The following is an 11,449-nucleotide window of genomic DNA, read 5'->3' on the forward strand; positions in this document are numbered from 1 at the left end:
TGAAGTAAGCCAGTCAGAGAAATACAAGTTCCTTACGGTTTCACTTATATGTGGAATCTAATGAACAAAATAAACTACAATCAAAATAGAAACAGACTCATAGGTGCAGAAACCTGACTGAATACTGTCAGAGGGGAGGAGGTTGGGGGACTAGGGGAAAAGTGAAGGGATTAAGCAAAGAAAAGACCTATAGACACAGACAACAGTTTGTGATTATCAGAGAGAGAGGGATGTGTGTAGAAGAGGGTTTAGGAAGGATAAATTGTGATGGAAGGAGACCTGACCTGGGGTAAGAGGGGAGGGCGGTGAGACACATGTTCAACATACAGGTGATGTATTACAGAACTGTATACCTGAAAGCTACATGATTTCATTACCAATCTCACCCCAATATATTCAATTTAGAAAAAGAGGCCATTGTGGCACATGCTACAACCTGGATGGACCCTGAAGACATGATGCTCAATGAAATAAGCCAGTCACAAAAGGACAAATAGTGTGTGATCCCACTCACATGAGGTCCCTAGAGCCATCAGAGTCATACAGGTAAGATGGAGGGTACCAGTAATGGGGGAGTGGATGCAGAGTTGCTGTTTAGTGGGGACAGAGCTTCAGTTGGAGAAGATGAGAACAGTGATGGAGCCGATGGTGGTAAGGGCAGCACAACAATATGATTGTTAAGTTGTGTTAAGGACCACTTACCACCACTGGACTGTGCTCTGAAAAATAGTTAAAATGGTAAATTTCATTGTGTATATATTACTGTGATAATAATATACCAAAAAAAAAAAAAATAGAAGGCTCTGTCCTGGGTGTGGGAGAATCAGGTAGAGCTGTTTTCTATCGGCCCTACATGGGCGGTTGGGTCACTGTCAATATCCTGGTTGTGAGATTTTTATAAGATATTATTGAGGGAAACCAGGTCAGATTCCATGGGCTACCTCTGCATTATCGCTTATAAATAATGGAATCTACAATTATATTTTTAACAGGTTAAAAACTAAAAGGGGCGACAACCAGATTTGGCGGTCTTGCCCCAGGGAATCTGGTCCAGCAGGTCCAGTTGTGGTCAGGGCTGAGGATAAGGAATTGCCCACAGGAACTGGTGGTCAGTGGGATTGAAGGCCACCATCCAGACCAGTCACCTACACAGCTAAGTTCTCATCCCATCATGAAGCTTCCACAGCTTTTAATACAGCTGCTGTGTCTCAGCCACCTCTAATGCAATCACTCTGGGCAACAGCTCCTTCACTGTGCCACCTGGTTTTTTAAAGGAGCTTCAAACCTTTTAACCATATCACAAAACACAACGCAGGTAGAGCAAATCTCCCACAGTGACCCTCTGCTTCATTAAACCACATCCACCAAGTGACAAGGATGGGCCTTTTGTGCCATTCCAGGAATGCTGGGCCAGGGTCTCATCAACAGAGCAGATTCACTTCTCGGTGTCTTGGTTGGGACCTGGGCCCAGGGCCCAGGAGTGACGCAACCCAAGGACAAGGATGAAGGAAGGCAGCATTGTCCTTGGAAGCAGGTGCCTTTTAATCATCTACAGATCTCAACTGTGGAAAAGATACCTATGCCCTGTTAAAGGTCAGGAAAGATAAATAATTTTTCTCTTTGTACTCAACAGAGTGGTGCTCAAAATGAACTAAAAATAATACCCTGTCTTCATATGCTCTCTCCTTCCATAGATGGCTCCAATTTTCCTGTCAACGTGAATGCGAGATGGAAGAAGTAATGCTGGTGGATGAAATCAACACATCCCTATTTTAAGGGGTGAAATGTAGATGAGAGACGGAGTGTCACTCATTAAAGGTTTGGTACTTTACTCTGTGGTCAAGTAGGGAGTTTGTCATTGTCCATCCAAACCTGTACCATTAGGGTAATAATGTAGGGCTGTCATGAAGGCCTTTTCAGTGTCTGTACCCCATAAAATCTTGCTCTTTTTGGTCCATGATGTGGGCCAGGGAGCCACCAATGCTCATGCTCTGCACGCAGTGACTCAGGGCTCCAGGGCTCCCCTGGCTTGTGGACTTAGCTGGCAATGAGCACAGCTCAATGGTGTAGAGGTCGGACAGACGAGTGGTGTCAGGATGGCCTGGGAGCAGCCACTCATGGCTATCCTTGCCTCTGGCCAGAGCTGATTCACATGGTGAGAGAGGCTCAGAAATGCAGAACAGCACAAACTCCTTGCTACTTGGCACACAGGGCAGCACACTCACCCTCTTGTTCCTTTACCTGTGCAGCCAGCCAACTCAGTCACCTTCAGGAAGAACATCCAGAAAGAATAATAAAATAAAAGTACCTCGTGCCAACCCACATAGCACTTCAAAGTACTAAGAGTAAAAAACGCACTGTCCATGCATTTCTACAGAAAGGCTACTTGCTGTCCAGACCCATATTCTTGCTCTTTTTTCTTCTTCTCAAAAGAAGGAAACACATCATTCTGGAGCCATCGAGACGGAGCAGACCAATGGCCAGCTGTCCACCCAATGATGTCAACCATGGTCTCAGAGAGAATAGTATCTGCGGACTCCAGAGAGAGCAGCAGTGGGCTGAGTGGGGAGAGAATTGAGAACCTGACCAGTGACCAGCACGGTGGTGAGCTGATTTGTCTTGAAGGCAGTGAGTCTTAGCACTGCTCTGTGCGCAGGACGGGAATGACTCAGAGAGGACTGGACCAGGGGCCTGTTGGAGCCAGAGTGGCGGCTGCCCTGGACCCTTCCCCCTTCTCTCCTGGCAGGGCCCTGGACTCCAAAGTATTGTGGTGACTCCTGATTATTTTTCTTCTTTTTCTCTAGCCAGTTTTCCCTGAAAACCATCCTGTTATATGAAGCTGCCACACAGCTCATGGGTGGAGAGGAGTGTAAGGTTCTGAGAGAACCAGAGCTTCTAGCAGAAGGACAAGGAAGGTGGCTGAAATCCAGGGAGAGAGGAGCTGTGGGTGAGATGGACCTGCACAGAGCACACCCTGGAGGCCAGCATAGGCTCTGCGCATGCTGATGCTGAGGTCACCCCCAGAGCTGCTGAGACACAAGTGACTCTGAACTTCATATGCTCCACAGCCTTACACAGGGGGCTCTCACCTCTGACACTCCGTGGTGGGAAGACAGACTGTGGAACCCGTCCAGCAGGGGCAGCACATCCATCACCAGCCTCATGTGAAGTCTGGAAGGAGAAAGGATCTGCATGTGAACAGGCACAGGGCTCAAGTGCAAGGGGCCAGGGCAGTAGAGCCCCAGCCTGCAGACCCACCACACCCTGCACTTTAATTCCAATTACAAGCTCTTTTTTGCAATAGTAACAATTGTAGATTTGACTTTGAAGAAAAAATAACCCAAATTACATTAGAGATTTCAATTTTGGTTTGTCACATCTTCAGTACATGTTAGCTGAACCCACTGTGGTAGTCATTTCACAATGTAGGCAAATCAAACCATCCTTTTGTCTGCCTTAAACTTATACAGTGGTGTATATTGATTATTTCTCAATACAGCTGGGAAAAATAAACAGTGCCTTCATAAACGGGAAAAAAGTGGTTATAGATGCAGTGGAATGAAAACACCATAACTAAGAGAAAACACATCAGGATACACACATAACAAATAGTATCATCTTGCCCTGGAGGCGTGCTCACTGGTTGAGCCTTGATCTATGAACCAGGAGGTCATACATGGAGTCCCTGTCAGAGTACGTGGGGCTCCATCCTTAGTAGGGGGCATGTAGGATGCAGGTGATGAATGATTCGTTCTCATCATTCATATTACTACTACCTCTCTCTCTCCCTCTCCTTTCCTCTCTGAAGTCAATACAACATATATTAATATAAATGAATTAATAGTATCACCTCAAAAAGGTATCTAGATATATAAATGTACGAAAGACAAAAGGAAATACTTTGAAATGTTGACAGTCGTTAACCTTGGATAGTGGAAAGAAGTGATTTCCTTTATACTATTCTTTTTAAAATTCTAATGATCCTATATTATTTTGATAATGAAAAAAATCTTCTAAAACACATTTAAGTAACTTTTTTTGGTGTAAAACGCATTTTGCATCCATGTTCAGTGACCATCCACTTATCTTTGAGAAGCTTAAAAAGTGCTTTGGGTTGTGAAATATCCTTGAAAATGCATTCTTGCACTCCAACAGCTCCTGAATGAGAACACTGGGATTTGGGGATGCTGGGTCTGCTTGGAAAAAATAATGGGTAGGGGTTAGAGGCACGGTAGGGGATGGGACGGGTCAGCAACCCTGAAGAGAGGCTCTTAGGCAGGATGCCTCAGGGTCCACAGCTCAGGCTGTATTTGAAGAATTCCTCATTAGAAGGCTGATATCTACAGTAAGGTTTCAGATTTGATAAACTTCAGACATGAGCCACAGTAACTTTTTTAAAAACGGTTTTTGCCGTTCTTATTGCAAATCCATATATATAAAAGGCTAATGTGCTAAGGATTCCACCACCTGACCACTCGCTATGAAGAGCACTGACCACCAGGGGCAGACGTTCAATACTGGAGCTGCTGTGACCTGAACTGGCCCTTTACAGAGGAAGGGCACTGCGCACCCAGAGTCCACAAGCAACACTCCGCTTGTCCCAAGTGGGACACGGGCCCCGCCACGAACCCATGGCACAAAGACCACAGGCCAGCCTAGCACAGAAATGGTGGCTGTGGGCACCAGGTAATGATGTCACATAGTAATGCCAGGCTTCCTCTCCCTAGCGACTAGCCTCCTTGGAGTTTCTTCACCCACTTGCTTTATAGCCAGGTGCAAACATTTTACACTTTAACCAAATGTCTTTGAAGTGTTTTCATGTGCCTCATCTCATTTGATCCTCACTGAAGTCCTGGAATAGGTAGAGAGGAGACTCGGTAGAATCCTGTTTTCATTTCATTAGCCAGAAAATGAAGATTTAGAATGTTTTAAAAATTGACCCAACTGAAAAGAAGCAAGAAATGGTAGAGCCTGAACATGACTTCAGGTTTTCTCACTGCACGGAATAGAGTCAAACGGGGCTATAGTTAAATATTTCTCCCTTTGTTATCTCTGCATGATCCACAATAATAATCTGCTTTCATATTGGTATTTATGCTGTTTTGCTGTCAATATCCTGAAAAAGAAATTGGGGCACTTCACCAAGCTGGAAAAAGTTTACCTAATCAGAAAGCAGGTCTAAGTAAGCAAGTATCTATATATCTATATCTCTATCTCTATCTCTATCTCTATCTCTATCTCTATCTCTATCTATATCTATCTATCTATCTATCCATCTATCTATCTATCTCACTGGCGCCAGTTGCATGTGTTTCAATCTGTCATGGTTGATCGTGAATTTGATATACACTTCTATTATTGAGAAAGGGCAAATAGTGATCTTACAATATTTCTTCTAATTAATTTCCTTTCAATGCGCACCAATTCATGCACTGGGACTCTAGTAATTAAATAATACTATCAAGACTCCTAAGAGAAACATATGTATACAGAAAAGATTTTTAAAGGATTCAGATCTCCTAAGTCACAGCTCTATGGTTCTAACCTCAACTGGGTCTACAGAGGCTGACAGGAAAAATAGAATGAGCACTTGCCCTGGGTTCTCATTTGATCTCTGCTATTAATAGCTTGTGGTCTTGGGGATTTCACTTACCCTTTCTGGGTCTCCAGGCTGCATCTATAGGATGAGGGTAAAATTAGACCTCTTAAATAAGGTTTCTACAAACGCTTCAAAAAATAATTGTAGGTTCAGATTTCTACAATGTTCCTAAATATCTCAGCAATAATAAACTTTTCCTTGTTTTAAACTTTGTGGTACAAAACTTCACAAAAATGTAAACACAGTTTTATAATACTACTCATTTCAAAAATATACAACCTCTATAAACCTTATCCTATAACATTTTGGTAGATACTATTAAACATTTCTTAGTAACTGTACTATAACCCAAATTAGTAAATTTAGCATTATCTTTTTAAAACATCAATTGCATATTCCTTGTATTGGTGTGAAAAGGCTCAGAAAATACAGATGTGTTGAGCACCATATGTCACTTTTATCAAAATTCAACAAGTAACTTCCCAGGTATGGAAAACTTCAGCTGAAGCCAATTTTGGGGGTGTAAAAATCAACTCCTGTAAACATCAAATTAAAATGTGGCTGTATTTTCTGCCTTAAAAATTAAAAAAAACATAAGAGTTGTTATTTAACTCACTCAAATGGTTTGTGAAGCTGAAATACTTCCATGTAGGGTCTGCCCCATCCTGACATTAGTTTAGTGCAAGGACTGAGAGCCACACGTCACCTGTTCTCCCCAGTGAGGAAGGGAGCTGTGTGTGAATCATTCCTGCCACTAAGCCCCTTGCACAGTCAGCTGCTAGGCAGCACGGATGCCAGCCTCAGCTCACAGGTGGGAGAAGTGCTGCCATCTCTCTCAGAACACTTCCAAACTCCAAGCCTGAGAAGGACAGGCCCTACCAGCCAAGACCCAGTCCGGCCACTGCTGGGCTCTAAGTAAAGACTGACGATTGTCTCTACCTCTTATTTCTTCTGAGACCAAACCAAACAACCTCCCACCCACCCAACCAACCAACCAACCACCCAACCACCCAACCAACCACAATTTAATCATCATCCTTGCACTGAAGCCACTGCTGAATAAAAACCAAGTTGTATATGGGCTCACGTGGTGACTACCCTCCAAGACACATATTCCTAGGCCTGGAATAAGCTCTGCCCCTGCCCATTCCCTTCCCTCAGCTCGATTCTCCAACTTCCCCTGCTCACCCCCCCTGCCCCCCACACACACCCTATTTGGCCAGGTAGTTAACTTTCTGGGGACTACAGATCTGTCTTGTCCCCTGGCTTGAGACACAAGCCCCAGAGAAGCAGGACCCCTCACTGCCTGGCTTAATAGACAGGGGGCCCTGCTGGGGTCTGGCTGGAACTCTGTCCCCAGCTGCCTCCTGTCAGCTCAGCAGCCACCACTCCTCCAGGTCCAGGGAGCACATGCAACCTGCCCCACAATGACAGGGGACCAGCCCTGCACAGGGAAGGCGCCCACACTGGGGCTATTGGTCTCTCACTGGGGCTCTTGGTCCCAGGTGGCGACTTGATGGAGCCTCTCCACTCTCCTGGTTTCTCCCAGGAACCAGGGGCTGCCCAAGTCCCATTCTTCGGGAAAGTGACTCCTTGGCTGCCCCCAGAGAGCAAGGCCCAGGGGAACCCCAATCCTCCAAGCGTTTTAAATACCTGACAAGCCCAAGTTCACCCTTGGAATGAGCCCTTCCCACCCACAACAGCCACTACCCCATGGGACACTCCAAGTCCCAGCACCTGGGACAGCCATGGGCAAACTATGGCCCGCGGGCTAGATTTGGCCCTTTGGAAATAATAAAACTGAAAAAAAAAAGACCGCACCCTTTTATTGCATGATGTTTACTTGGAATTTACATTAGTTCACACAAACACTCCATCCATGCTTTTCTTACAGCCTGCCAAGAACCCACTGTGGCCCTCAAGTCAAAAAGTTTGCCCACCCCTGTTCTAGAGACAACTGTCTTTCCAGCTCACTTGAGTGCAGAAGGTCAGGAGACCAGGATGTCTCTCTGTTGCTTCCCGTTCTTCCGAAGCTCTGGCAAGAAGAAACCCCAGGGCCAGAGATGTTTCTGTTGCTGGGGAAACAGGCGCAAGCGCCACCACCATTACCCCTCGCCCTCTGGCAGGAGGCACACACAGGTAACCAAGGGCAGGCCCTTTCAGCTCACACTTGGGCGCCAACTGGGGGTCACACGTGGGGAGCCCCACACCTCTTACCCCTCATCCCAGGAGTGTGTGTGTGTGTGTGTGTGTGTGTGTGTGCGCCCGGGATGGTGAGGGGAAGAAAGCAGGGGATGAGGGATGCTCAACCTGGGCTAAGGAGCAGGTTGGTAAGTGTCAGAAGCCTGGAGGGTGTTGGAGGGTGTATCTTGTTCACTGCCCAGGTCATGGCTCACAGGAAGGGAATTTGAGTGCTGGGGTCAGAGCTCTGCTACCCACTTGTTAAATCGCAGGGGTGCCCAAGGGGTCATCAACTTCACTCCCTGCCTAGAGGTCTTTGCAGATGCCCCTCTCTGCCTGATCTGGGGAGCAGAATCGGTGGTGGGCATCTTCCCCACTGGTAATGTCCGGGGCCCCTGGTGCCTCCTGGCCCGGTAGGGGCTCTGTCTTTGCAGAGCTCCAACAAGGGCAGCGTCAAGGAGCTGGCTGACAGGTTCACTTATGCCCTCAACGGGTACAAAGGACAAGTGCGTCAGGACAGGGAAACCGTCCAGTGCCAAACTGAGGTGAGCGCTGGCCCACACCCAGAACCCTGATGTGACTGGGGTGGGACCAGAAGTCAGACTCAAATCTGGGGCCTCAAAGTTCTCACAGGCCCACTCCCAAAGTGATCTTTACCTTCAATCCTCCCGACCAGCTCCCTGGTAGGGGAGAAAAGCAGTCTTTCTTCCTGTGTTCTTGGGATCAGAGAGAAAGCATCTGTTGCTGTCTTTGCCTCATGCTCCTTTCAACTGATGAAATCCCTGCCCAAACTATCCTGTGGACCAGCCCCAGCCCGACTGTCCTTGTAGACCTTCTCCAAGCCTTGCTGTGTATTGAAAAAAAATAGGGTAGGGGGAAGCAGGGGTGGGGGTTAGGGGTGTAGGAAGGGATAAAGGGCTTGATTACTTTTCTCTGCAACCTATCACCTCACAGAGGACGACAAACCATTGCAGTGCGGCCAGCTCAGGAGCTGTGGCCTAACCCAACTCCATATCATCCCAACAAGGACAGAGTTTTCCTCAGTCATTCAGGCTTTCACTGTGGCTACAGCTTGACACAAATCGATTCTTGCAAGCTCAGCAGGGCTGCCAGGTATATCCTCACTGTCCTCATAGGCTAGGTCTGCCATGACACAGGACCACAGATTGGGTGGAAGGTTCCTGATGCCTCCTGGCTCAGTACCCACTCTGTCTTTGCAGAGCTCCAAGGAAGACATCATTGAGGTGCTGGCTCATGGACCCGACTACACCACCTACGGGGTCAGGGTGCAGGTGCACCAGGCTGACGACACAGACCAGTGCCTCTCTGAGGTGAGAGCTGGCCTCGAGGGTCTCTACACCCAAAACCCCAACACAACCTGGCAGTGCCCAGAACCCACACTCAAATCTGGGGACTCCACACATACCCTCCCAGGACTCTCCCTAGTGTCCCACTGGCCCAAGACAAAGAAATGAGGACCCCCCGCCCCTGTCCAGCTACATGGGACGGTAAAGACACGCTCCTCACATATTTGTAGCAATATCAGAGAGAGAAATGTCGTGTGAACTGTGTCCTGTCCCTCATCTTGCCATGGCCATGGTACCAGCTTTCCCGGGGGGAATCACCCCCACATCTCCACGCTGGCCTTCTGCAGAGCCCAACGGTTCCCGGACGAGCTTCTATCTAGGTGAGCATACACTCGTGACTCTGCCCACTGCTAGCTGTGAGGCATGAAAATGTCACCACATCTTCCCGAGTCTCAGGATGCTCCTCTGAAAAGTGGGCTGCTGGGGGGGAAACCTCATAGCACTGCTGTGGGGACAAGCCAGGGCAGGTCTCACCTGCTCCCTGGCTCTGCAGACAGGGTAGCTGGATGTGCGGCAGTTGTTGTTGGCAATTCTTTCACTCTGTCCCACGGAAAGAACTCTGACACACCCATCAGTGGCCTGTGGCATCAGAGGTTGGAAAAGCACATGCAAAGCAACCTGCTAAGCAGTGTGAGATTTCACCTAGCCGGTCCTGGTCCCTGGTGTAACCACACTGGGGATTTCTGGGGAGAGCAGGGGCCCAGGTCCACTCAGATGTGGCATGCTTCTGGTTGGAGTTTCTTTACTCGACAATGTGCACGCACTTTTGGAGACACTTAGCCTGACTCAAGGAATGAAGCAGACACAATCCCTGGGCCTCAGTTCTGGGCATTGGGTCCAGCAGTCACGCTGTCCATGATTCACAGCTCGTGTCCACCATCCATCAGGGCTGATGCGATCAGAGTGATTTTTCCATCTGGATGCACACCTGTTTAGAATGACCGGGCTGACACATCGCAGGACCAAGTCATAAAGTGAGTGGTCTCCGGGTCCAGAAGGAGGGCCCTCAGAGTCAGCATCGTGGGGACTGTGGTGGCTGGGGGGTGGAGAGTGCCTGGAAGAACCTTAATCTTATACATCATCTGATTCCCAAGAAAGGCCTGGGCTCTGGAGTCTTCTATTCCAGGAGGATAGGAGTCAAAGACGACAGTGGGTGGGGTCCCGGGCCTTGTAGACCCAGAGGGGACGCTGTGCTGAGTGGTCCCTCACAGTCCCCTCCCCACCACAAACCCACCCAGCTCTGCCTGCCCCTCTTCATATCCATCTCCCCTGACCACGGTGGCCAGGCTCAGAACAGGACTGTGGTGAGCAGGCTGCTCACAAGCCTGTCTCAGTCCTCAGCCCAGATGCCCAGGGCCTGGAGGGTGGGGGTGGGCAGTGCACTGGACCTTCAGGTGAGCTGCCAGTGGGAAGAAGAGTCTCACACAGACTCCGTGTTGAACCAGCTGAATCCCACAACTGCTACAACCATGACAGCCGCACAAGGGCCGGGGTTACCATGGGGCTCTCCCATGGGTGGTCTTGGGAGACCTGCACAGATGCTCAGATCTAAACAAGTGTGCCATGGGAGGGCAGACTGGAAGGAAAGACTAGGACTCAGAATCTGCTGCCCACCTGCCTCTCCCCAGGGCCTTTGCTGCGATGGTGGGGACCTGGCTGGACCACGTCCAGGGTTTGGGGCAGCCCCTTCCTTCCGCCTGCTTCGAGGTAGAGCAGGCCTTGGTGCCCGTCAATTCCCCTGCCCAAACCTGGTGGGCCACACCCAAAATCTATGGTTGGCGCTGCAGCACCTTGAGCCCACCGAGGCAACTCAACAAGGTGAGGCGGAATGATCATCTGGGCAGATCATTGGGGGAGGGCAGGCTCATGGGCTGGAGTTCCCTTAAAGGCGGTGGCATCTTTCCTGTCTGCACTAAGTCACAGGAAAGCCAGGAGTGTGAGTCAATGTGTCTCTTTCTCCTGCTCCAGGTCCACGACCAGAGCTCCAGAGCTCTCCGGAGGCAGAGGAAGGGCCCGCTCAGGGGCCCTGCCCTGGCCAGGCCTGGCTCGAGGCAGTACCTGAAGCCATTATGGAGCCAGCTACTGGCTGCCCTGGAAGCCTTCTCTCGTGCTATAAGAAGAGTTCTAGGCGATTATCTTAAATAATTCAGAGGAATACATCCCAACTGTACATTTATAATAGTAAATAAGGATAATTTCTAAAAGTACCTACCTATTTATGTAGACTATTTCCCATTAAGTTAAATACTCCTTTTGAATAAATAAGGTTGTTTATTAAAAACACATGTAGACCATGTCTTCT

This window comes from Myotis nattereri (assembly GCF_964212035.1).
Source record: "Myotis nattereri genome assembly, chromosome: 10".
In the NCBI taxonomy this organism is placed as follows: Eukaryota; Metazoa; Chordata; class Mammalia; order Chiroptera; family Vespertilionidae; genus Myotis; species Myotis nattereri.